Source organism: Sceloporus undulatus, chromosome 4 (assembly GCF_019175285.1).
Source record: "Sceloporus undulatus isolate JIND9_A2432 ecotype Alabama chromosome 4, SceUnd_v1.1, whole genome shotgun sequence".
Classification (NCBI taxonomy): Eukaryota; Metazoa; Chordata; class Lepidosauria; order Squamata; family Phrynosomatidae; genus Sceloporus; species Sceloporus undulatus.
The window spans coordinates 91,492,569-91,519,458 of record NC_056525.1 but is presented as its reverse complement, the minus strand read 5'-3'; the positions used below and the strand labels follow the sequence as shown (position 1 = coordinate 91,519,458).

The 26,890-nt window shown below is 40.0% G+C and overlaps 1 protein-coding gene across 5 annotated transcripts in view; it reads left to right on the top strand.

Moving 5' to 3' along the window:
• Positions 1–26,890, top strand: part of GNG12 (G protein subunit gamma 12) — a 55,706-nt gene that overhangs the window by 8,327 nt on the left and 20,489 nt on the right. For 2 of the 5 annotated variants that reach the window (XM_042463114.1, XM_042463113.1), the window contains one exon: positions 13,859–13,960. The exons of 2 other annotated variants lie outside the window; for them this stretch is intronic. The gene's annotated coding sequence lies outside the window, so the exon portion shown is untranslated. Of the gene's footprint in view, positions 1–13,858; positions 13,961–24,346; positions 24,404–26,890 lie in introns of those variants that run through there. One more of the 5 variants, XM_042463116.1, reaches the window with a different exon arrangement.

Here is a 26,890-nt window from a genome sequence, read left to right as displayed (position 1 = left end):
AAAATCCCAATCTTTCCTAGCTCCAGCTTTACTGCATTGTTTACAATCTGACACTGAAAGTCTGCATTCCTCAACCCCCCTTCACTATCCTTCCAGTGCTGCTGCTGCTGCTGATAACAACAACAACAACAACAACAACAACAATAATATTTATTTACTTATACCCTGCTCTTCAGCCAAAAGGCTATCAGAGTGGCTTACAAATTGTTAATTGGACATTTCCCTGCCCTCAGAGGATGAGGAAGAGAAGGAGGTGCTTCTTTCCCTATGGCTTTGTTAAATGAAGAGTGCCTGTAATTTAAAAGTATGTACCTGATGCGGACGACTGTATGGGTTTGTTGCTTCTTTTAAAGCAGCACTTTCCAAACTTTTGCTCTCCAGATATTCTAGACTTCAGCTCTCAGAATTCCTGACTGTTGGCCAAGGTGGCTGGGCCTTCTAGGAACTCAAGTCCAAAATATCTGGAGGCCCAAAGTTTGGGAATCACTGTTTTAAAGTATCTATATCCTGCCTTTCTAGCTAAAGGCCCCCAAGGCAGCTAACAATAAGACTGAGCAATTATAAGAACAAAACTAACAAAAAGGACAGAAGAGTAGTCCCATACAATAGGACACAACTTTGCATTTGTTCGTAAAACCCACGGAAGCAGTCAGGTTTTTACAGATAATTGAAGGACAAGTGGTAATGGAACCAATCTGGTCTCTTCTGGGAGGGCATTTCATGCAGAAGGTTCCATGACTGAAGGTAGTATTTCTGCTGTGTGCTTTTGTCATGCCTCTGGTGTTAATAGGAAAGGTGATCCTTAAGCTGATTGTTTGGGGTTTTAAGGATCAGAGGTGAAGGGGACTTGGGAAGTCTAACCCCTTGCCTCAGGACAGAATATCCAATGCAAGATGCAACTACAGATGGCCACCCACCTACTGTTTAAATGCCTCTAGTAAAGGAAAACTCACAATGTCCTTAGGCAGTCTGCTCCAGTACCTAAAAGTTCTTCCCATTACCATTGCCCTAATGTTTAGTCAAAATATGTTTCGCTGCAGTTTCCGCCTACTCATTCTACTGTAGTTTTTTGCTCCAGAACATGAGAGAACATTTCTGCTGTGTCTTCTGTGTGGCAGAAGCTTTCCAGAGACTGAAAGACATCTATTTTATCTACTTTATTCTTCTTTTATCCATGATAAACATAACCAATTCTTTCAATAATTTCTCCTAACATTTGGTTTCCAGTCCCCTCAACATCTTGGTTGCCTAAGACTTGTTTCATGTGCATTGCTGCCATTACACATTTCCACCATTTTATGTGCGCTTCGTAATTTTATTTTGTTGTGCAGCCCTTCACACTTCTGGTGAATTTTATTTTGTCAGTTTTGGTCCTCGATTCCATTCCAACAAGATAATTTTGAATGTGGTTCTGGTGTTACTAGTGATCTTGAACATCATCTACAAATCTGATAAGCATTACCTCTTCTAGATAATTTATAAAAATGTTGAATAGCACAGGGCTTAACATAGATCATTGTAGCACTCCATTCAAGACATCACTCTAGGCTAATTTGTTGTTTGTTGTTGTTGTGTATTTTCAAATCATTTCCAACTTATGGCTACCCTAAGACAAAAAGGGATTCCACCTAAACATTAAGAAGTACTGGTGGTAAGAATGGTTTGATAGTGGAATCTCTTAGTATGATGGAGTCTCCTTCTTTGGAGGTCTTTAAACAGAGGCTGGATGGCCATATGTTTTTATTTATTTATTTATTTATTTATTTATTTTTATCCTGCCTTTCTCCCAAAGTGGGACCCAAGGCGGCTAACAACATATATAAAACATATTAAAACAGCAATTCAAATTGTACAATTAAAATCATAAAACATATAAAAATTACAAATATAAAATTTTAAACATACAAAGTTAAAAATAATAATCTAAAACCAACCCCCCTCATCCCCCAATAAAACCAATAAATAAAAATGTCTTCACCTGCCGGTCAAAGGCCAGCATTGAGGGGCTAGCCTAGTCTCCCATGGAAGGGAGTTCCACAGGGTGGGAGCAGCCACTCTCTCTCATGCCCTCACCAGGCAAGCCTGGGATAGTGGTGGGACCAAGGGAAAGCTCTCTCCTGAGATCTTAGGTCTCTAAGTGGTTTGTATGGGGAGATACGAACTCTCAGACTGGACCTAAGCCATGTAGGGTTTTATAGGTCAGGACCATCACTTTGAATTGTGCTCAGAAACAAACCAGTAGCCAGTGAAGCTGATTCAATACAGGGGTTACATGTTCCTTGTAACTGGCTCCAGTCAGCATTCTGGCTGTGGCATTTTGAACCGGCTGAAGTTTCCAGTGTCCAAAGACAGCCCCACATAGAGCATGTTACAGTAGTCCAAACGGGATGTAACCAAAGTATGTGTCACTGTAGCCAGGTCTTGACGTCTCAAGGAATGGGTGCAGCTGGTGCACAAGTTTTAATTGTGCAAATGCACTCCTGGCCACTGCTGAAACCTGGACATCCAGGCTCAGAGTTGAGTCCAGGAGCACACTCAAGCTGAGCCTGAGATTTCAGGGAGAGGCTGAATCCCTGATCTGCCTTATGACTAACCAGGAGCATCTCTGTCTTGTCTGGATTACGCTTCAATTTGTTTGCCTCATCCAGTCCATTACTGATAGCAGACACTGGTTTAGTATGGATATAGCTTCCTTGGAATCAGATGGGAAGAAGAGAGTTGGGTGTCATCCGCATACTGGTAACACTGCACCCAAAACTCCAGATGACCTCTCCCAGCAGTTTCATGTAGATGTTAAACAGCGGCCAAGAAGTCAAACAGGAGTCTCCCACCACCACCATCTGGGTCCGTCCCTCCAAGAAAGACCAGAACCACTACATAACAGTGCCACCAAGTCCCATCTCAGAAAGGCGGCTCAGAATGATACCATGGCTGATGGTATCGAAAGCCACTAAGAGATCTAACAGGACCAACAGGGACACACTTCCCATGTCCAGTTCCCTACGAAGGTCATCCACCAAGGTGACCAAAGCTATCTCTGTGGCATAGCCAGGCATGAAGCCAGATTGAAATGGATCTTGATAATCTGTTTCATCCAGAAATCCCTGGGAGGCCACTACTTGCTCCAGAACCTTGCCCAAGAATGGAATATTAGAGACTGGCCGATAGTTATCAAGGATGGCGAGATCCAAGCAGGTCTTTATCCGAAACGGCTTCACCATAGCTTCCTTTAGGCAGGATGGAGATTTGCCTTGCTGTAGTGAAGCATTCACCACTCCCTTTACCCACTTGGTAAGTCCCCCTCTAGCTAATTTCAAAAGCCAGGAAGGGCAAGATTCCAGTATGCACACGGTGGCCCTCATTTCTCCAAGGATCATATCCAGATCCTCAGTCTGCACAAATTGAAACTTATCCAATAATATGGGACAAGCTGGTGCTATGGTTACATCCACTGGAACTGTCCGAACTACAGCATCCAAGTCAGAACGAATCAGAGTGACTTTGACTGCAAAGTGTCTTGCGAATTCCTCAGAGCGAGCTGTCGGGTGGTCTTTGTTTCCCTCTTGGGGTCCAGAATGTAAGAGGCCCTTGACAACTCGAAACACCTCTGCTGGATGACACTGTGCAGACATAATGGTGGCAAAAAAGTATAGTTTCTTAGCTGCCACCACTGCCATGGCATAGGCTTTCCAGTGGGTTCTAGCCCGTGTTTGGTCAGATTCACTCTTGAGTCTTCTGCCATCACCACTATAGTCTCCGTCCCACTCGTTTCATCATCAGCTCCCTGGTAAACCAGAAGGCACGTCTAGCTCCACTTTGTGTGAGAGGACACTTAGGGGCAATTGTGTCCACTGCCCTGGCCATTGCCCTATTTCAGATATCAGCCAGGGCTTCGAGAGGAACTGGGGATGTGAATATGTGGCTCACCCAAGTCACCCAGTGATTTTTCCATGGCTGAGCAATGACTCGAACCGTCGAGTCATTGTCCAACTTTTAAACCACTACACTACACAATACAGAGCCATTAATGAATATTTCAGTGAATATGGTTGTTCAACTACTTGAGGATACATACAATCATTTATTGGGTAACCTATATTTTAACATCTTATCAAGAAGATGCTGAATGGAGGCATGTAGTCCTTTAAGTTGGTAGAAGCAATCTTGACTCCTGCTGCAACTTGCACCTCCAGCAGCAATATCAGAATCAGAGGCTCCTCAAGTTGTGAGCCTGTATTTTAAGAGAGACTGCAATCTCAGTCTTGAGAAACTGCTGATATTTGAAATATATAACAGAATCTTGTCATCTTGTTGCATGCCTTAAGTCATTTTCATGCTATGGTGATCCTAAGGCAAACTATCACAGGGTTTTCTGGTAAGATTTGCTCAGAGGGGTTTACCATTCCTTCCTCTGAGGCTGAGAGAGTATGACTTGCTCAAGGCCATCCTGTGGGCTACCATGGCTGAGCTGGAATTTGAACCCTGGTCCCCAGAGTTGTAGTCCAGTGCTTAAACCACTATATTATGCTCTCTCTTTAGTTCATTCTATCTAATGTAATTACAGTATTGCTGGTTTTCTCAATATAAATATCAAATGGGCAGGTAGCCATGTTAGTCTGTCTTTTGACACCTTAAAGACTAACATGTTTTGTCTGGCATAAACATACAGCTGATGAAGTGAGCCATATTCCAAGAAAACCTATGATAAATGCAACTTTTTATTATTTTAAAGTACCACCAGACTATTAGCTGTTTTTATTAAAATGTATTCATTTAAAAAAAATCTGGAAGGACAACGTGAACACAAACGATGAATGGGTAACTTAAATTGGGGAAATGTGACCCCCCTCTCATAATAGACACAATAGCTTGAGGAAAGAAAGCTGGATCCTGCACAAGAAATAAGCAACAGATGTGCAACTATTGTGCAACGAAAATCTGTAAAAAAAAAAAAGTAAATTAATTGTGACAGTTTGGTTGATTCCAGAGCTCCAGAAGTTCAGAGGTCCTGAGGTTAAATACACAGAGAGAGAAAGAGAAAGAGAGAAACAGCAATTCTATACCAGTTTACTTAGAAGTAAGTCTTACATTTTTCAGTGGGGCTTACACTCATGAAATTATCATGAGGATTGCAACCTCAGTCATGCCTGATTTTCCTTCACTCTGGTAGGTTTCTATGTACAAGATACCATTTCCAAACCTAATAGTGTTGGCGCAAAAGTCTTCTGTATGGACTGTTGGTTACACGCAAACTGTTAGTGTAGTTTTATCCTCTTTTGTACCAATAAACAAACTATAATATCCACGTGATTTGATGAACCATGAAGGGCAGTGTGGCTTGTATAATTTTTCAATGACTTATCTTATTATTATCTTGCTTCACATTGTTTCCATATTAGCCTATCAAAGGGGGGAGGGTGGCTTGATGTAGCTATGCAATGCATAAAAACAGTTGTGTTCAGATTAATACCAGACAGCTGTGTATACAGGGTTATCTCCCTTCCGGAAAACTGTGGAATCAAGCAACTAGTAGTTTCTTATTTACTAATTTCTCATTTTCAAACTCTTTAATAATACACATAACCAGTAGATACTTGCCCGAGGACATTAGTGATCACCTGGTGCATTGGTACAGCAAATCCTGAGAGAATGAACAGCTTTTGGGTTTGAGAGTAGAATATAATTTTATGCTAATAAAATGCCTATTTTGTTATGAACTCCAGTCGCTCCAGTTAAAATATCCAGTTGGGGAAAAAACAAACAAAGAAGAAGAGCATTTGAAGGCAGATACTACATAGTATGTTAGGGACAGATAGTTTCTTGACATTGCTTTTTTTTTTTTTTTAGCTATGCAGGGATTTAAAAAACGTGGGTTTTCACTACCCAGCCTGACATTCTGTTCTCCACATGAAATACAGAGCTGAATCTCTAAGTAGAAAATTCATAGCAAAGGGTAATTAAACCGCTCTGTGTTGAGGTAGTGCTTAAAGCAGTGGATGGGAATTAAGCAGCCCCCCAGTTGTTGCTGGGATGCAGCTCCTAGCATTGCCTAAACCTTGTCTTCCATGGCTCAGAGAACAGGTAGTGTCTGTTAATGAACTGTTCTCCTGTTTCATGGTCAACCCCTTGCTAAACCAGAATTGCAGCACTTAACAAAAAGAGGCTATACGTGATCTTGCATTCCTGATTGATAGTCATCTGTGAATGTTTCTGCAGCCAAGCAAGTAAAGCCCGTGGTATAGTTTACTTTTCCTAAAATGCCAGTAACTTGGAGGAATACAACTGTGTGTGTGTTAGATGAAAACAAATAATGCCGGGTTATATATATCCATATCCATGATCAGCTGTGTAGGGTTCTCTGTGATCTTTAACAAATTGCTGTGAGCAAGTTGCAAAAGTACAGAAAAAGTGTGCGCGCATGCACACACACGCACACACACATATATATATATATACACACATAAACACACACATGACCTGTTTTGCATACTGCTGTACCACTTCAAACTGCCATACATGTTTGAATGCAGTCAGGATTTAGAAACTTTCAATATATGTGAAAATTATCATAGAGAATGCTATCCTAAATCTTTTAATCTGCTGACTTTGTGTATGCTGGCATCGTCATACCCTTTCCTTCAGGGTAAAATGGCATAATTTCTGGAGGCAGGTATAATGTGTATTTTAGATGCATGTTTACTAGTTATAATTCGAGATACTTTAGTATAGTTTAAGACACTATAGGAAAAGAGTAATGTATCTAATAACTGCTTCTCAACCCAACATCATTCATACACACACAGACACACAAATATGGAGTGATATTTTCAGGAGCAGTTGGAACTATGGTAATGCTGCTATATAGTATGGGTTAAAGTTTCTTTTATCTGACATCTACCAGTAAAATCTAAAAACCAAATAAAATAAAATAATTATAATTAATCGGTGGCTGACACATTTGCTTTCTGATGGTTCAGTGTACACAAAAGATGTACAAGAAATATACTGAATTTTGTGTTTAGACTTGGGTCCCATCTCCAAGAATCTCATTTATGTAGGTATATGCAAATATAAATATTCCAAAATACAAAAACGTCCGAAATACAAAACACTTCTGGTCCCAAGCATTTGGATAAGAGATACACAAACTGTAATAAGTAATTGGTTGGCAAGAAAAGAGATTAGCTGACATGTTATTGTACACAGGCATGCTTTCATTAACAGCGCCTGACAGTGAAGCTCCATTGTATAAAGAATTTGTATACCTGCCCAGCCCCTACATTTCTTCATCCTCTGTCTAGCTAGAAGTATTTAGCAGCATCAGCATTTGGAGAATGGTGAAGGAGGGTTGAAGAAACACAGATTTTTGGTGTCAGGTTGTAGTAATATCTCTTCAGATCAATAAAGAAAGTTTGAGATGGGAAAGAGTACTCTAGCAGATCCAACTGTATCCATGTGTGATGCAAACAGCAGCAGCCTCCAGAATACTAATCATGCATGAACAGCAAAACAGAGAGGGCAGGCAAATCTGTCTCACCAGTTCCCCCCACAGCATCTAAAAAAAAAAATCTTTACATTTGGCCACCAAAATGGAACTGATAAGATTATGAGTCACAGGAACAGAGACAAGAGCCTCACACCTCTGAAGGAATGGAGGCAACCTTGATGGGTTCTATGAATGGAAAAGCTACGAAGAAGAAGAGATGTGTAATAGTAATGGGTGATTCCCTGTTGCGAGGGGAAAAAGCTGTAGTGTGTGGGCCTGATAAGATGTCTTGAGAAGTGTGCTGTCTCCCAGGGGGTGAAGATGTGTGAAGTAATAGAGTCTGACAAGACTCATAAACCTCACTAACCATTACCCCTTTCTTCTGATCCATGGTGAAACTAATGATATAGCAAAATATAGCCTTCAACATACTTCAAGAGACTAGGAGAAGCTAGGGAGGAAGCTAAAGGACCTTGGTGCACAGGTTATTTCATCACTCCTTCCTCTTAAAGGACGGAGCCCAGGAGGAGGGAGAAAAATACTAGAAGTGAACAACTGGCTCTGCCAATGTTGCCATCAGGAAAGATGTGGATTCTTGGACTGTGGTCTTCATTTTCATGAAGAGAGATCTGACAGGAGATCAGTTTCATCACACAGCAGTTGTGGGGGGAGAGTATTTTCTAGGAGTCTCAGACATCTAACAGGAGGACTTTAAACTGAGGCCCTCAACAGACCAGCAAAAAACACCAGTGTGAGGGCAGAGTGGGGTCGTGGTGACCACATGCCCTCACACTGGCATCACACTGCCTGACCAACCGCATAGTGGATGGTGTCACGCCGCGTCTTTAATTAGCTTACTTGCTGTTCACCGCTATGATCTTTGGAATAGCGGTATATAAATAAAACAAATTAAAATTATTATTAAGTGCTGTGGAAAAGCTGTGGCAGTACTGGAAAGGGCGCTGTTTCTGTGGCACAAAAAGAAGCCGCTTTTTGTGCCTTCTTTTTGTGCTGGGTCGGGGGCTTGGCATGTGTTTGCCGCATCCCGAACCCAGGGCTTCCAGGGGTGCTGCAGCGCTGACTCTTAGCAGCAGTCTGCTGAGTCCCTGAATTACGTGAGGGGCAAGAGACGGTACTCCATAGAGCAAGGGGACACCAAGTACTGGGAAAACTGGCTTTAATCATATAGGAGGGATTGGACCTAACATGCATTCACCTCAGTGAAGTCCCATGCATTTAAAATGATTGTGCTAACATATTTTGAAGTGAATGGAAAAAGCATAAGGGCAAAGCTGAGGACCTGATTCAAGTGAAAAGGTTTTCATTGGGGAGTAGTTTCTGCAGTGAGGCTAGTGGCTTATCAGTCACTTATAACAATATCTTTTAGATCTGTGTTAATGCAACAGTTGTTATGTGCTGTGGTTCTACTGTTTTTCATATAGTCATGTTTACATGTCTTTTTAAATTAATGTCAATTATTTCTTTTTAAAATATTTTGATTGTACAGTACTTTGTATTTGTCATTGCAATTTTTTACTTGTACACCGCTATGATCAAAGCGGAATAGCGGTCTATAAATAAAACATATTATTATTATTATTATTATTATTATTATTATTATTATTATTATTATTATTATTATATTCTATACTGTGTAAATTATTGATTGTAAGACACTTTGGATAATGTTTTTGAAAGAATTGCAGGACAAAGACGATTTGAGAATTCCCATCTTGTATAAGGTATTAAGGTCTGCATTTAACTGTTATTAAGACAGTCTCAAAATCCCTCCCCCACCAAGTTTCTAACCCTAATAGGATATGTTTAGATTTCTGTGTTCTTTGTTGGCTTTAATCTACAGTTATATGCTGCAGAAAAAGTCAGTGTTTATTAATTTAAATCCCTAACATTGACTGATCTACACAAATCATCTAGTTACAAATCATACCAGGGCAGCAGGAGTGGGGAAAGCACACCAAGTTGCCTTACACCTAATAAAACTATGGTTCCAGCTAATTTGATATGCTGTCAGCTGGTTATGGCTGCCCAGGATCACAGATAGGCCTCTTTCCAGGCTTGGCTGCCTTCTTTCTTTGCAGTGAACCCGAAAAATTCAGCATGGGAGGCACATTCTCTGACATAGAATCATGACCCCTTATCCTCCATGTTTGTTATAACTATATTTTCTCAAAAAATGGTTCAGAATGCCAAATGTAGAAGTCTGCATTAAGATTTAGGCAGAACAAAGGGGGAAAAATCTTATGGGACAAATTTGCGAAAATCTAATGAACCAAAATTGGACTGGGAAAAATAGTTTGATTATTACACTGACTTTCAAAGAGATACTGTAGCTTTGTTAGTCTATTTCAACAATTCCAACTTTGAGGGGGATGAAAGCCTCAAGGAATCAAGCAGTGCCCTTGAGACTGATTTATTTTAGCATGAAAGAAACAAGCAACATCTTTGAGATTGATTTATTTTAACAAGAGAGTTCATAGATACCAATCTACTTCTTCAGATGGTCCAGTATCTTAAGATATCCATCTGAAGAAGTGGATTGGTCTCCATGAAATCTCTTGCTAAAATAAATCAGTCTCAAAGTTAATGTTTGATTCCTTTATTCCTCAACCCTTTTCCCTTATACAAATTGGATTTGCATCCTGTGTGAAGATTCAGATCATGGTATTACTCTAGGTTATATTAGACCAGTGGTTCCCAACCTGTGGGTCGGGACCCCTTTGGGGGTCGAACGACCCTGTCATAGGGGTCACCTAAGACCATCGGAAAACACATATTTGCATATAGCAATGAAAATAATTTTATGGCTGGGGGTCACCACAACATGAGGAACTATAATAAAGGGTCACGCCATTAGGAAGGTTGAGAACCACTGTATTAGACCAAGCCAAGCAGGATATTTTGATGTTGGATTGTGTTAAAGGTTCCCATTACCAGGGTGGTGTTTTTTTGGCGGTGTGTGTGTGTGTGTGTGTGAGAGAGAGAGACATGACAGTACCACAGGCTGTTATTTTACTTTCTGGCTGTATTACTGTGCCAGGAAACTTGTGTGACATTTTTAAAGCTAGGACACACAATCACTCTGAGCAACATAGCCTGTTAGAGACCATTTCATACTAAGTTTGGCCTTGTGATCACAGTGAAATCCTGTTTATAATGTTTTGTCAGATGATTGGTTCATGTATATGAATGAGCAGCCTTGCTTTTTCTTCAATTACTTCCTCCTTCTAATCCAGCTGTGCTCATACAGTCCTGTCAGATATGCATCAGTACTGTATCAGCAAACAGTTTAGTGCAGGGGCTATCTGGCCACTCCTCTGCTTATCACACTATCATCAGTTATATGACAGAGCCCTTGTTGCCAATTTTGGTTTCAGAATTGTGCGCACAGTACCTGTTTGCAAGAGTGCTTGCCAGAGTTTGACAAAATTACCTTTTTGGGACCACATCTCTCAGAATTGTGAGGATTCTTTGACTTTGGGATTTTTTTCCCCATTCAGTAAGAAATAGGGATGTGGAAGCTTTTGTTTCCATATTAGTATTGACTTCTGCCTGAATCAGATTAGCATGTCTTAGTTTATGTGCTGTGCTGCCTGTTCACCTTAAATTAGACATCTATCAGCACATGGAGAAATCATATATATTCTGTATCTTAATTTCAGTATTTCTGGTTTCTAATTTCCTCAGCTACCTCCTTCCTTGGTTTTTCCAGTATTAATTTTTGTTGTTGCTGCTGCTGCTGTTGTGTGCCCTCATTTCATTTATGAATTATGGTGACCCTAAGTCCAGTCTATCATGGGGTTTTCTGGGAATGAGAGTGTGTCCCTTGCCCAACCTGTTTCCATGGCTAAGCAGAAATCAAACCCTGGTGTCCAGGGTCACAGTCCATCATTCAAACTACTACAGCACACTGGCTTTCTCTTGTGTTAATACACAGATGTCATTGAAGCATACATATTTTTGTGGACATTACAGAAGGAGGTATCAGATACCTCCTGCAAGGCCCCAGCTGTGATGCACAGTAACATCTGAAAGGCTTTTGTGCACAGCTTCATCTCCTCAGACACTGAATCAGCAGTGAGGATGCATCCAAACTCGTTCTGTCTGTTTTTGGCTACAGACAGAAGAAAGAGTAGCCTTATGCTGCAGGCAGAACTTGCTTTGGCTGTCCTCTGTACTCAGAGCAACTGATACAAGATGATGCATGCCACTGTAGCCAGTCAGTGACCAAGGACACAGAGATGCCCCAGGAACAGGATGACCAGATGTCCTCCTTTTCTAGGACATATCCTATATTTCCTCCATTTTTGATCATGACTAAGAAGTGTAAATTTATATTTATATTAGAGTTTGTAGTTTTCAGTGTTCTAATTTTTTCTTGAACATCCTACATTTTGCAGTGCTATGTCCTCCTTTGTGGTTATAACATCTGGTCATCCTTCCAGAAGGTCTCCAGCAATCATTATGCGGAGGGGCAGAGCAGCCAGGCAGAGGGAAAACCCTCTACCAGCTCCTAATGTATGCTTCTGGTGAATTGCATTTCTCCAGGATCTTGACCTTTGTCTCCTCTTTTCTCTCTGTTTAAAGGAAAAATGATGCCATTAAGTAGAGAATCTTTAATTGTCAACTCTTTTTTCTTCATATTTTCCCCACTTATTCATGTAAGTTAGAAGATGATTTTTATGGAAAGGACAAAGTGAGAAGTCCTAATCAAACGAAATTCCTGGGGTATAAATGAAAATACAGTTAGCCTTCCACATTTGTGGTTTGACTTTTGCAGATTTGATTACTCACAGATTATATGCTGCCACTTTTGCTGCTCCCTTATGTCATTTTTAATCAGGGCTGGAAGCCTTGCAAGACTGAGAGACTGCAAACAAGGCTTGTAAGTCCCTATTAAAAATTGCATAAGGCAGTAGTAGAGGCTGCGGCAAGTCCTGGCAGCTGGTCACTTCTGCCTTGTGAAGGAATCCCACCTCCTTGAAGGCATTCATGGTGGTTTGAATCTGTAGATCATGCTTTTAGTGTGTTTAAATATGGTTTTAGTGGGGTCTAGAATTATTTGCGGTTTTCCACTTTTATGGGGGTCCTGTGCCCCTGACTGTACATCAAACTAATTTGAGACATAGGAGAGGTTAGCATCCAAGTATGAAAGTGGGGACATAATACTGTGCCCACGGAGCTGGGATAAACTTCACATGTTTAGTGGGATATATATGAATTTAGGGTACAAAGTATGGATTCCTACCAGGATGCGTTTGAACAGGCTACAGGTATTTTCACATGGAAATCTTAAACAGTGGTTTCCTTAAACTACTTGGAAACTTCTGTCAGACTCTTTGTTGGAATACATGGACATTGTCTATCATGGAGAAGAGAAAGTAGGAGGAAAGCAGGTGTAGGTTTTGCATTCACATTGAAGCAAACACCTATTGACACTTTCTACATGAGAACCCCCTGTGTTTCAACAGACATTTTCCCAGTTACTAAAACTAGAGTATCAATGTTGAATCACCTAACTTTCCCACAAACAGAATGCCAAGCTAGCTACATCTTTAGTGCATATATAGTGAGATTGGTTACAAGTGCTGTTATATTTGTAGTTTATTAAATACTAAATACTTCTGGTGTGCCAAACAAACTAGCATTAACTGGGAGGATTTGTCTGCCTTCAAGTTGTTTCTGACTTATGGTGACCCTAAGGTTATCCTTTCACTGGGTTTTCTTGGCAAGATTTGTTCAGAGGGGGTTTGCCCAAGTGGGTTTCCTTGGCTAAGTAGGAATTCAAGCCCTCTTCTCCAGAGTCCTAATCCAGTGTTCAAACCATTACACCATGCTGCCTCTAGGGAGCATATACAGTTAACATAATGTGAGATCTACCTTTTATCACATGCGTTTTGCAGAGTTTATGTATAAACTCTGATGGACTCTGAAAATACATTGAAATCTCTGAATTTCTGCCCTTATGATTTCAAATTCTGGCAAAGCCCATCCTTTGAACCCCAAAGATTAATTTAACTTTTTAGCACTGTGATTTTTAACCCTTCCTGCTCTGTAGCAACATGATCCTCATTGTTCCAGAGTATCAGCCTGCCCACAACTACACAACCTTTGTATATCAGAAGGCAATGGGATCCTGTAAGGTCCATGACCTGTCTACAGTATTGAAAAGAAAACAAAGGCTGCATGTGAACTGTATCTTGTAAAAATGTTGGCAGATTCGTACACATTAAGAAATAATAATAGTTTGCATTTTTACTTTAGGAAAACATAACCTCTCCTGCCCAAAGATCATTATACACATTTTGCTCACTATTTGTCCAGTTTACCCCCTGGATATCTTCTGTTTTCCAGATTGCCAAAAGACAAGCACAACCTTTGTGGCAGAATAAGAATTGGAAGCGAGGTTACCACTTTCAGTGCTTTAATAGGACAGATTGCTCCTGTCCTTCCAAGGTACAGTAATAGGTTTTCTTAACTCTTCTGTTCAAGGCCAGATGTTAGTTGTGCATTTAGCCCTCCGTATCCATGGATTCTTTATCCACGGATTCAAGTATCCACAATTAGAAATTATTCCAAAAAATATATAAATTCCAAAAAGCAAACCTTGATTTTCCCATTTTGTATAAGGGACACCATCTTACTATCCATTAATGAGACTTGAGCGTCCATGCATTTTGTTATCTACATGGGTCCTGGAATGAAATCCCAGCAGATACCATGAGCCCGCTGTACCTTAATTCAGATTGTTCTGTTCTGAAATGAGTTTTACATTGCCACCTGGTGGTTACAAGTAAATATTCACAGAAATTTAAGTGAGGAATTCCAAGTTTGTCTTAACATTATGCAAATACTTAATCTGTTTGCAAAGTACTGCATATGAGTGTATGTATACTGTACATATAGAATTCACAGAGTCTACTGCAGTTGACTGACAATTGCAGGCTTTAGGTTGAAGATTAAGCAATTTATTCTGGTGAGCTCCTAGTTCCATATGAGACATCCCAAGCTTGATTGTCCTTCCTGGGGTTTGCTGCCTTCCTGAGGATAGAAAGACTTGAAGAGTCAGTTCCCCAGCCTGCAGGTTAGCATTCAGTCACCCCTTTCCTGTTTCCTGCTCAGGTACTGGACAGATCAAGGCCATGGTGGTGACTAGTGTGCTCTGGAACTCAAGGCTTTCGTATTATTGGAGTCCCAGTCTTGCACCTATGCCATTGGCTTTCTTGTTTAGTATGTGTGTCCTGGTGGCTACACATGTGTGTTATGACAGAGGCTACAGAGCCAAGTCATGACACTTGAGAGCATTTCCATGTGGCACTTGCTCCCTTTTCCGGAGGCTCTTGTGCTCCTCAGTTTCAGGTAATTGTAGTTTGCTATGGCATCCAAGTAACTAATGCTATGTTTTGACTAGGAATTGAAATAATTTCAAACCATGCTTACAGTTCTTAGTTCTAAAGCATGCTATAATTAGTGGAAATTAGGTGTCACAACAATCTGCAGTTATCTCTTACTGTGGATGGGAAGGAAAGACAATTGTACAGTCGGCCCTCCATATCCATGGATTTTTTTATCCATGGGTTCAAGCATCCACGGATTGAAAATACTCCAAAAAATATAAATTCCAAAAAGCAAACCTTGATTTTGTCATTTTATATAAGGGACTCCATGTTACTCTGCCATTGTATTTAACGGGACTTGAGCTTCCATGGATTTTGGTATCCACAGGGGCCACTGTAATTTATGCTGCTGTTACTGATCATCCATCATTGATTTGGCAATCAGATCTGACCTCTGAATTGAGTCTTAAGAAGTTTTCTTCCTTTTTTTAATCAAGCAGGTGATGTATTACGGAGCACGTCGATAAATACACATCTTCAAAATCTCTTTGACATGTGATCAAATGTATTCTTATCTGTCCACATATTTAAATAGAAAATGATACAGGCATTTTCCTGCTTTTTGACAATCAACTCTTTTAACTATTCTGTATTGCTATCAAGTACCACATATTTGATGTTTGGTCCACTCTTTTGTCAGTGTTTTCACGATAGTTTTGCATCTTTGTGCTGCTTTCTTTTCTTCTCAGTTGACTCAATGCCTCCCCCCCCAGTTGATTCCGCACCATTTTATGATGTCCACCTTTTGACAGTGCTCTAGTTCCTAACCTGTCCAATAAACAGTTATTGTGTTGCTGTGTGCCTTCAAGTCATTTCTGACTTATGTTGACCCTATCATGGGGTTTTATTGGCATGATTTGTTCAGAAGTTTGCCATTGCGGTTCTCCTGAGGCTGAGACTATATGCCTTGCCCAAGGTCATTCAGTAGGTTTCATGGCCAAGCTGTGAATCAAACCCTGCACTCCACAGTGATAACACTCAAACCAATAATTAAGGGCTAATAAGCATTGGGTGCCTGTATTTAAATTTATCTAAATTCTGCTGAACTGTCTCTTAAACATTTGTCCACTAGAGGTCAATCCTGTGCTGATATTAAATTCATCAATAATAAGAGACTAGAGTAGGCTGTTGGGCAGAATATGGAGGCTTATGCCTAAAGAATTGTTATTTCACAATGCAAGGTTATGTGCATTTTGCCAAAAAGATCCAAAAACAGGGTTGCATCTAGCATGATGTTTCTGTTTATAGAATGCTACATGATAATTTTTATCAGCCCATCATCTGGTATCTCATCATTCATCTGAAATCACTGGCCAGTAATCCAGCACAATCATTGCACTCAAGGAGGCAGTTTCTTCAGATGGATGGTATGTAGTCTCCTCCTCTAGCTCTCCTAGCTACCCATGCAATCTAAACAACTTTTCCAGAGGGCTAGAAAACTCTTTGATGCAGATTTTCAGTGCTGGAGATTGCTGCAGAGCACGGGACAAAAATAACCAGTGTTGCTGTGAGAATCATGCTGGATTAGGCTAGCCTTATTAATTTGCAGCTCTATATTTTTATCCTGCATTGCTCTTACAAAATGGCTTACATCATTGTTTTGTTTTGTTTTTTGCTAAAAGAGAGAGAGAGAGAGAGAGAAGAATTGTTGTCAGTTTTCCAAACTAAAAAATCCCCAACAATCCAAGACACACAAGCGAAGGAGAATAGTGGGAAAAGGTGAAAGAGGGAGATCAAAGTCACAGTGCCAAAATATGGTAGTATGTTAACAATCATTGGCATGCAGTTGGGACTGTGCCGGTCTTCACTTTCTGGTGGTCTCATTCAGAGCAAAGCTTGGTGAAGTTATTTTTGGACCACAACTCTCAGAATCCCCAAGTCAGCAGTGCCAGAGGGGATTCCAGAGTACAACAATAACTAAGTTTCTGGGACAGAGGTGAGCTAGCAGTCTCTGTTCGGGCAGATAGCAGAGGTCAGGGTGTGTTTCCTCTCACTTCTGCAGGGTAGCTGATAAGTGGAACAGAGTGTTCTTTTTGGAGGCTGGGATGGCCAGATTAATCTTCCTCTTGTTGTGTGTAATGTTCTTCCTGGGAGGCAGTAGTTGCAACCTCCTAGCACCTGAAGGTCCCTTGGCTGATGGTGGACAGCATAGATTGTTTTCTTTCTGTTCTGGAGTCCCAAGGCAACTTGTGATTGTGACAATTTGTGGAGTGAGCATAGAACACTTTCAGAGCTTCCAAGCCCAAAGTTTTTAAATGATAACCTATAATCTTGAACATATTTGTTTAAACTCTTGTTCTTGCTGCTGCTGTTATGTTTTTTTTCCCTTTTTTAATTTGGAGACTTTCCCACAAACACTGATGAGTTGATCTACATCAAGACTTTTATTTTATGAAATAATCAATTTTGATGTCTTTACCTTTTTTAGCATGTAGTTGAAGATATAATTGTTTTTAAATTGTTTCAAAATAATCTCAATGAAATAACAGTGTTTAAGAGAGCTGTAAAACTGAGGATTGCAAACAATATATTTCTTTCTCTTTTAAATTCTTTTTATGAGTGTTGGGCAACTAGCATGAAACTAGACATCCCCCCCCCCCCCGAGATAGTACTTGCTGCCTTCAACCCAGAGGATAGGAAGATACCAGTGTGGCTTCTTATAGGAGTGCATGAACTTCTCACTTTTCATAGAATGGCACAAAACATTTTGCATTCCTAGAGTTAGAAATATACAGTCTTCTCTCCAGATTCACAGGGGTTAGGCATGGAGGACCTTTGCGAATATGAAAAATTCACAAATAATAGGCGGGGACTAGCACGCACGCCCATTTCCCTTCCAAACTCTCAAACAACTCTAGCAAGCTGTTTGAGATGCTGGAAGGGCATAGGAGCGCGTGCTAGCAGCTTCTTCCTTCCCTCCCAAGGCTTGAGATAAGTCGGGGATCTCTCTCAGGCTTTGGGAAGGAAGGAAGGAGGGTGCGTCTGCCACTTCTCCCTTCCCTCCAAAGGCTTGGGAAACATCTAGGGACCTCTCTCACGCCTTGGAGGGAAAGGAAGGAGGGCGCGCCTGCCGCTTCCTCCTTCAGTCCAAGACTTCAGGGAGCTCAATTATTCCCAAGTCCCTAGCTGTGCACACGCACTGTCCTGGCTTTTCCGTCACTCCCAGGGAAAATGCCTGGGAGGGACGAAGAGGGAGGAGTGCACATGCGCACAGCTAAGGACTCACGAATAATCAAATCTGCAATTCCCAAAACTGCTAATTCGGAGGGACAACTGTAGATGCAAGATTTTCTGCACATCAAAAGAGAATTTTCCAAATGGCAAGATGGAAGACATTATTTTTTTTTAAATCCTTGTGTTAGGAGTATAAAATGTTTCCAAGTATATTCTGACCTCCAACAATGAGGAAACATTTCGTATAGGAACTGTTTGAAAAATGTAGAGTCAGAACTCAGAATACCAATTCCAGTTATTAAGCCTGACATAACAAGACTTGTAAGTGAATGCAGCACTAGCCTTCTCATTAATTAATTAAAATTAACAAGTAATACAGTGTTAGGCGATGGTGTTCAGGTATTATTATTATCATCATCATCATCATCATCATCATCATCATCATGTATGGAATCAGTTCAATAAATATATAATAAGATTATGTGCATTTAATTATTTCTTCCTTCCTTTTAAATTTGAAGACCCTTGATAAGCAACTAAATATTTAAATAAATGGTTGATTCATTTTAGGGTTCTAAATCTTGAGTTGGTGGTCAGCGGCAACAAAAGATATTTAAAAGGGATCCGTATTGAAGAAGTTAATAACCACTGCTGCAAGATATTGCACCATCCACTTGAGATGTTTGGATATGGAGGACTTCATGTTCATGCTGAAGTCTGGTCTAGGTTGCCTTTTGTCTTTTGGAGTCCATTAAGTGTCAGCTAAAATTGTTTCAAGGAAGTTATGAAGCATTTGAGGGCTTTTGGAAATGGGCCATGTGATAGATTCAAGAATTGATTAAAAGGTAACCAAAATCAAGAAGTTGGCATCTACCTCTAGTAAGCCAACATTATACTAAAGAGTTTTCAAGTTGTCTAGGACAAAGCACAAAGTATGTAATCCTTGAGAAAATAAACTACAATTTTCTGAGTATAAATACATTTGATCATTATTGAGAGAGTCTACAAGAATCTGAAGTTAGCAGTTAAATATGGAAAATGCAATTGAAACAGTAAGCATAGTAGCAGAAGTTTTGCAAAAAATAACCTTTTCTGAAGTACTAAAGTACCTGCATCTTCTGTATACCTTTGTAATGCATGTACTTATAAATAAAACAAGTTGATGGTTCACGATTTAAAAGTGTCAGTACTTAGAGGAGACTTTAAGCAATGGAGAATAAGGCTTAAGAGGCATTTGCCCAAAACACTCAGCAGGAATTCTTGACAATTCTGGTTTGTTGGTAAAAAGCAGGGTGCACAAGCAGAAACACCTCAAATAACTAGACCCTTACCAGAATGCAAAGGATTAGTGCTGAACTCCTGCTTCTCAGTTTTCTAACAATCCTTCACCTGAGAGCTAAGTCAAACCCTGGTTTCAAAGTCAGGACACAGCATATTAATATACCAGTGTGTGGAGTGTAGAGCTCCTGGATTCAGGAGCACCCACTAGCATGCATAAATTGGATGTGTGCTGCAACTATTAAGACTTTCCCAAAGAGCCAAAAGAATGGTGGTTTCATGAGGGTGTTGGAGGTTCTGTACTGGAGATCCCCACCCTTCAAAGAACAATATTTCATTATCAAGAAGCTTTTGACAGTTGCATAGTGTGGGAGTGATGGAATGCCACTGCTTGCATCAGTGTTGCAAGATTCATTTGATTAAATAAGGGTAAAGCTCTCTGACTCATCTTGCATTACACACTGTAGCCTTAATGTATATTTTTGCTAAACCATTGGTTGGGGTAAGAAGGCCCTACATTCAAATTGTCTTCTTCTTTTGGGTGAAGGTTCCCTCTTTCTTTTCCTGAGCTGCATTAATAAAGTTACCCAGATGGGATAACTTGTGATTACTATCAATCAGGAATTGGCTGCAAGCCATAGGTCTTACAACTCCAGTCAATCCAGCAAACCTTATCAGTGCAAAGTGGGAAAGTAGGGAGCAAATGTGGATGTAAGAGGAGAGTTTGGAGCAGGGGTGGGGCCAGTGTGGAAGGCTAGGGGGCTACAGGAATCCTTGGAGAGCCACACACATGCACACCACGCGTACCTACTCCTGCAAAAAATAAATGCATAAATAAAAAAGTTTGTCCCCTAAATGCTACCCACATCCTCTAGGGGACATGGGTGCATTCTCACTGTTTTTGTCCTTTCCTGGTCCCGTAGAGGGAATTTTGAGGCAAAACCCCCCAAAACAAAACCGGGGGGGGATTGTTTTGACCCAGGTGGGTGTTCATGGGACTTCCAAAGTGATGGAAATGTGGCCTCCACCACTTAGAGAGCATTGGGGCATTTTTGAGATAGAACATTTTTTGCAAAAGAAAAATATTTTTGACCCCTTGGGGACCCTGGAGGCTACAGAATAGCACTGGGGGTGACATGCAGACTGCAGGCCACACTTTGTCCACTCCATCTTAGAGTGTGCAAATCTGCAGAAGCCTCTTGGTTATTTAATGTTGATTTAGGGAGCAGTCTGCATTGAATTGCACTTACTCTTAAAAGGGAGGATTTAAAATTAAAATCCTTGGTAATGTCACTCATTTGAATGTTGGCAGGGTGCTTTTAACCAGCTTTGGTTGGTATGCCAGTTGTGCCCCTTCATGGGGAAGTCTGATATGGCTATAGACATTCATGCCTTAATAACCTTGAGACATGACCTGTGAATCTACAATCTGCACTTAAAAGGGTCTGGAAACTTTCGACCAGAATTGTCTGGGGTTGGCTAGAGAAAGCATATTATTCCAGTATTTTATGAACTGAATTGGTTTTCTGTGCATTTCTGAATAGAAATGAAGGTGCTGGTTCTGATATGTAAAGTCCTAAACAGTTTGGCACCACAGTATCCAAAAGGACTAAGAACTTTTTTGGGGTGGTTGTGGGAAATAAAATGCACCTTCCAGTGCCAAAGCAATTCACATAAATAGCTTTTAAAAAGTTAGGACAAAAACAGGTTTGCTCAACAGAGTCACAGTTTTCTGCACATGCATCTGAGGAAGCAGGTTCAAGTCTATGAAAGCTCTTTCTACCAACATCTATATTTCAGGTAGACTCAAAGGTGCTGCAGTATCCCTTTGCATACTAGTTTTTTCCCATGTGTGCTACTTTGGCCATTTCTATTAACAGCTGAAGTCCAGTTGTAGGTGTGTTACTGATTCAACTTGGGTAGGTGACTAGAAAAGGCAGGGCCCTTTTAGCTGTGATGCCAATATTGCAGAATGCCATCTCCAGGAAGGCCCACCTTACTCCATATTTGTGGGTTTTGTTTGTTTGTTTGTTTTTTGACAACTTTGCTTTTTAAGTAGACTGTTCAAGGAGACTGGTTACTTTGCTAGACTGCATCAGTTTTCAATGCTGTTGAATCCTTTTTTAATTATGCAGGTCGCTGTTTTTATTGCTAGATGGTCAGTTCATAAATTGCTTTGACCTACTTGCCATTTTTTAAAAATGCATTACATTATTTTTGTAAGTTGCTTTGAATTCTTTTTAAAGTGTAATAAATAAAAATGGTTTGGCAGTTGGGCAGATTAATGTCTGCATTGTGGCAATGTATGTCTGGTATTTGTTACAGAAGAGAAGAAGTTATATTTTAATCTTCCAGTAAGCTACTCAGCCATAAGTTAAGCATTCCACTCTTACTGACAGCTGTTCAGTAGTCCAAATCCATTTATAAAAGAATGTGAGCTGAGTATGTCTGTTAGGCTATTAACTCTTGCTCAAAGGTTGATTAGGAGTCAGGAGAGTGAAAAGAGAGAAGTTAAAGGTCAAAGTAGTGCAATGAACTTTAACCAAGCAAGAAAAGATTGGGAAATGTAACCCCCCAAAAAGTTGTTTAGATGTTAGGCAATGATACTAATAAACTTCTTTAATTTTCTATTCAGACTCTTAATTGTTTTCATAGAAGACTAATTATAGCCCTTTACAATAATCCTTCACTAAATAATATTAAAGAGAAGTAGGGAGAGATTTGCTTAAAAATAAGAATTGTATTGCAGATTACAAATGGGGTGAGTGGGATATTGTCAGTCTAGACTCTATATGTATGCCAGCCACTTTATGCAGTAGCCCTGTTGGTAGCAACTTACTCCAGTCTTCTAGTGATATTTCCCACAGTATTCATGAACATGTGATGGGTAAATATGCATTCCTTAGAAGTTTGAAGATACACACTGAGGTCTTGATTGATCTTTCATGCCAGTCATACTTTCCAGCAGGAATGTCATCATAGCTCCAAACTGCTGTTTAAAATATTAGCCAGCAGTTATAACAACACTCTATTCTGCTTTAGTCAGACCTAACCTGGAATACTGTGTCCAGTTCTGGGCACCACAATGCAAGAAGGATGTTGACAAACTGGAAAGTCTCCAGAGAAGGGCAACCAAAATGGTGAAATATCTGAAACTATGCCTACGAGGAGCAGTTTAGGGAGCTGGGTATGTTTAGCCTGGGGAAGAGAAGGTTAAGAGGAGACATGATAGTCCTGTTTAAATATTTGAAAGGATGTAATGTGGAAGGAGTAAGCTTGTTTTCTGCTGCTCCAGAGAATAGGACACGGAGCAATGGATTCAAACCATAGGAAAAGAGATTCCAGCTCAACATTAGGAATAACCTCCTGATGGTAAGAGCTGTTTGAAGTGGAACACACTCCCTTGGATCTTCTTCTTTGGAGATTTTTAAACAGAGGCTGGTTAGCTATCTTTCGGGGCTGCTTTGATTGTGAGTTCCTGCATGACAGCAGTTGGACTGGATGGCCTTTTGGGTTTCTTAACAACTCTGATTCTGTTATTTAGTTCTGCTGCATTTCTTTCTATCTTAAAAACACACACATAGAATTGCCACATAGGAGTCCTTGTTACAGCTTTTTATTTGCTTCACATCCTCTTTTAAAAAGGAGCATTACTTGCAAGTTTAAGTTGTTGTTGTTGTTGTTGTTGTTGGGTGCCAACAAGTTGTTTCTGACCTAAGGTGAACCTGTTACAGGATTTTTATAGCAAGTTTCTTCAGAGACCATTTGCCACTGCCATCCTCTAATGCTAAGAATGTGTGAATTGCCCAAGATCATCCAGTGGGTTAACATAACTGAGCCAGGATTTGAACCCTGGTCTCCATAGTCCAACACTCAAACCAGTAGGCCATTCTGGCTTAATCTTAAATTACTAGACATTCACAAAACTGACTGTTGAATTGTGCTTAAGGCTAATTGTAGCCTGGGCTGGGGTTAAGATGTGTGAGAGAGCAAGACTCAAGTAACCGTCACTGAGGAGAAAATGTTGGCAGGTGTAGCTTTTTCTATCCCAGCATTGCAGGTTTTGGAAGGCTGCACCTGCTAAAATTTCTGAACTGCAAGAATAATTGAAGTACTGGAACCCTGTCTTCCTTTGTGTCTGAGTACCCTGTTGTTGTTGTTTTACACCTCCCTTCCTTTAGGTGTTTCATTTAATACACAGATGTGGAGGAACAGTAGTTTGTGAATTGTAAGCCAAAAGGGGAAAGTGGGAGTTCATAGGTTTATTCTTGACTTGAGAGGTTTCCTGTGGGATACAATGAGTCACTTGATTTCTTTTTGAAATGGACAGTTCCTGTCTCCTTGCCAGAAGTATTTTTTTTTTGGGTGGGGGTAGTAACCTAAGGATACTTACCAGACATTTCAGAATCTCTTGACTAGTGTGGCCATCTCCTTACTGGCCAAGGACGTGTAGATGTACATGGTGGAAAAATAAGTACGGGATCATTTAACTCTTACAAATTGTCACTGGATGTACATGTTAGAATCAGATCTTCAAGTGTGTGTGGGTTTTTTTTTTTGGCTTCCTCAGTACTTTTGTCTTTTTCCCTTTCAATTTATGCAGTGTAAGTTTTATACTATAAAAGGGAGAATATATATGACTGTTTAAACACTGAACATTGATTTGTTTTCTTCTGATAATAAAGTTTGGAGGATTGATCCATCCAGATGAGAAATAGTAAGTACAGGCAAGTTAAAAGAATGATAACATTTTGAAAAAGTTACGTGACCATCTTCAGGCTGAATGCTTTTACAGGTAAAGGGCTATTTCTGGTCTTTTGGACTGGTTTCATCAGATCAGCTTTGCAGTAATGAGCAAGTCGAAGATGACCAAATCATGCTGAGTAATGCATGATGAGAAACAGCATGTGAATTACCTTATATAGAAAGGCAAATGGTGCAATCATAAGAAAGTAGCACAGTTGCATTCATTTTGCTTCAGTGGCACTTGATTTATCATCTGTCCTTATAACCCAAGCAGTAAAAGATAAGGGTTACAATCCAGCCAAAGGTAAGCACTTTTAGATGCACAAGTTCTGGGAAAAAGCATTCAGCTTTGGTTGGATCATGCCCAAGCTTCATTGTTCTGAGTGTGCAGAGTAGGTCACCTGTTCTTTGAAGAGAGAAAACTACAGCTTTTAAGTACCTTTATGTACATTTAGAAGTATATCTTACCTTCATATCACAACATGAGTGTAGACTAGGGGAAGGTAATTGTTGAATGATAGGGGGCTACATTGGCTCCTGCCAGGGCAATTCATTGGAATGTTGTTGTGTGTCTTCAAGTCCTCACACTCTTTCTCTTCAAACTCGGCTGTGTTGGCCCCAGCAATACTAATCTCTTCTCATCCTTTCACCTCCTAAGGGTCCGTGGCTAGAGGTGGGCAGAGAGTGGTTGATAGGGGAGACTGCGCTGGTAAAAGGCTGCACTGGTAACTTGTTTCTGAGGCACACATCAGACTCTGGAGTTGCTTCCCTCGGTAGCCTTGGTGTCCCTTTTCCTTCTTTCCAGCTGAGCTGAGCTGAGACAGAAGCCAGAGGAAGCAGAAAGAGGAGGTGACTAAGTAGAACCTATCTGGGAGCATTGTTGCCACATGGTTGCTTCCTGGGCCATTTTAGGTGCAGGAAATGCCTTTTTTACAATAGGAAGTGACCTGTTCAGTCAAAGTGTGCTTTTATTTTTAATTTGTGTAGTGTAAACTATTGTTGCTGTTCATATTGAAAGGTTCTATTACTGGTCAAAGGAAAAGTGAGTGTGTATATATAAGATGTAAACTAAAGGAAGGGGCCATTCAGATGCTGTTGTTATTAGCGTGACTACACAAATAGTCTCACTCGCTTATTCCCGTTTTGTTGTCACACTGTTTTTTAAATCAGAACCGCATCTGTGCCCATCTCTGCAAGTTATGTTGCTCACACATGTCAGCACTCCAAATAAAAATGAATTCAATCATGCTGATGTACTGTAAACACATTCAAGGCATGTAGAGTTTTATCCTGGGTCTATTAGCATCGGTTATTCACACAGCCACCAGTGTGAATCTTTTAGGAAAACCGGGGGGGGGGGGGGGGGGGGGGGGGCGAGACGACCCAAGATTGATTATCCTGGGTTAATCCAATGCATTCAAAATGCATCTGAACAACAAAGATTTCCCCAGATTCTACCAGGATTATTTTCACTGTCTAAATAATCCTGAAAGAAAATTATTTGGATACATACAGTGAGTGCTTGGAAGCAATTAAAAAAAACCCCTGAGATCCAGTATCCCAGTTGGTGAAGTATCTTTTCATGAAGGGATACTTCACCAACTGGGATACTGGATCTCAGGGTTTTTAAAATTGCTACCAAGTACTCACTGTATGTCACCTACTAATCAAAGCTAAGTAACTTTTTAAATCTATTCTGTTTTGAAAGAAATAGTGAGTACAGGTTAATAGCTAGTTAGCTTTTGTTAGAACTGACTTTTCTAGTTAATTGATTGAAAACTATTGTATGAACTAAACATATGTAAATGAAGTGAAAGCAGGGTACCTACAAAGTAACACACAGACTAAACTCTCTTGTATATTTGACATTCTGACTTAATTGCTTTTCACTCAGCAGGTTACTTAAACATTCAGAGTTTATGATAGTGAAAAGATATATTCAGAGTTTAAGATAGATAGTGAAAGAAACTAAATCAATCTTAATTATCTCAGTTGGAGCTTACCCTTTAAAACTGAAATGGAAACCTGTAGAGAGTGCTTTAAATACTGGAATCTTGGGCAAAATTCCATGTAATCTGTGAGCAGAATAATAATCCAAAACTAGTGCATCAAGTTCTATTTTGAAGTTCGCCAAATGAACAGAGAAATATATGTGTGTTATACAATGTTGAATGCATAAATATGATGAGTAGTTCTGACAGTGGTAAACAAAAGAGATGATGTTGACTTGTGTTTTCTGTACAAGTGGAAACTGTTCCTAAAGATTAAGTGGTAGGGTCGCCACAAGTCAAAAAAGACTTGAAGGTACTCAAAAGCAGCAACAACAAGAAGCTCAAATATAGTTGAATAAAGAGAATATATCAATTTAAAGACCAAAATAAAAATGCATCTGACCATGTTCTTGACACACGATCTGGAATTATTTTGTTTTGGGGGGGAGTAGCTACTGTGATGCTGTTTCATTATTTAGATTTTCGTCAAAACTCACAGTCCATAATTCTTTCTTTTGCTTTCTTTTCTTTGTTATTTTTACTTTTTAAAAGAAGCAAGTAGGGGCAATATGCCTTCTCGGTGTTTATGCTACAAAATCCTAATAGATTTTTCTGGTTTAGTTAGGCTTTCTGTAAAGCTGTCTTAGCAAGTTGCCTTTTGTAAGTGAAGTGTACAAATGCCTTCAATGGGAATGGCATAATACCAAAAACTGGTGTGAATGAGCCAATCTTCCCCACTTCCATTTACTACTATTTTGTTGTATTCAAATAATAAAAAAGGGAAACAAGGAAAAACAGGA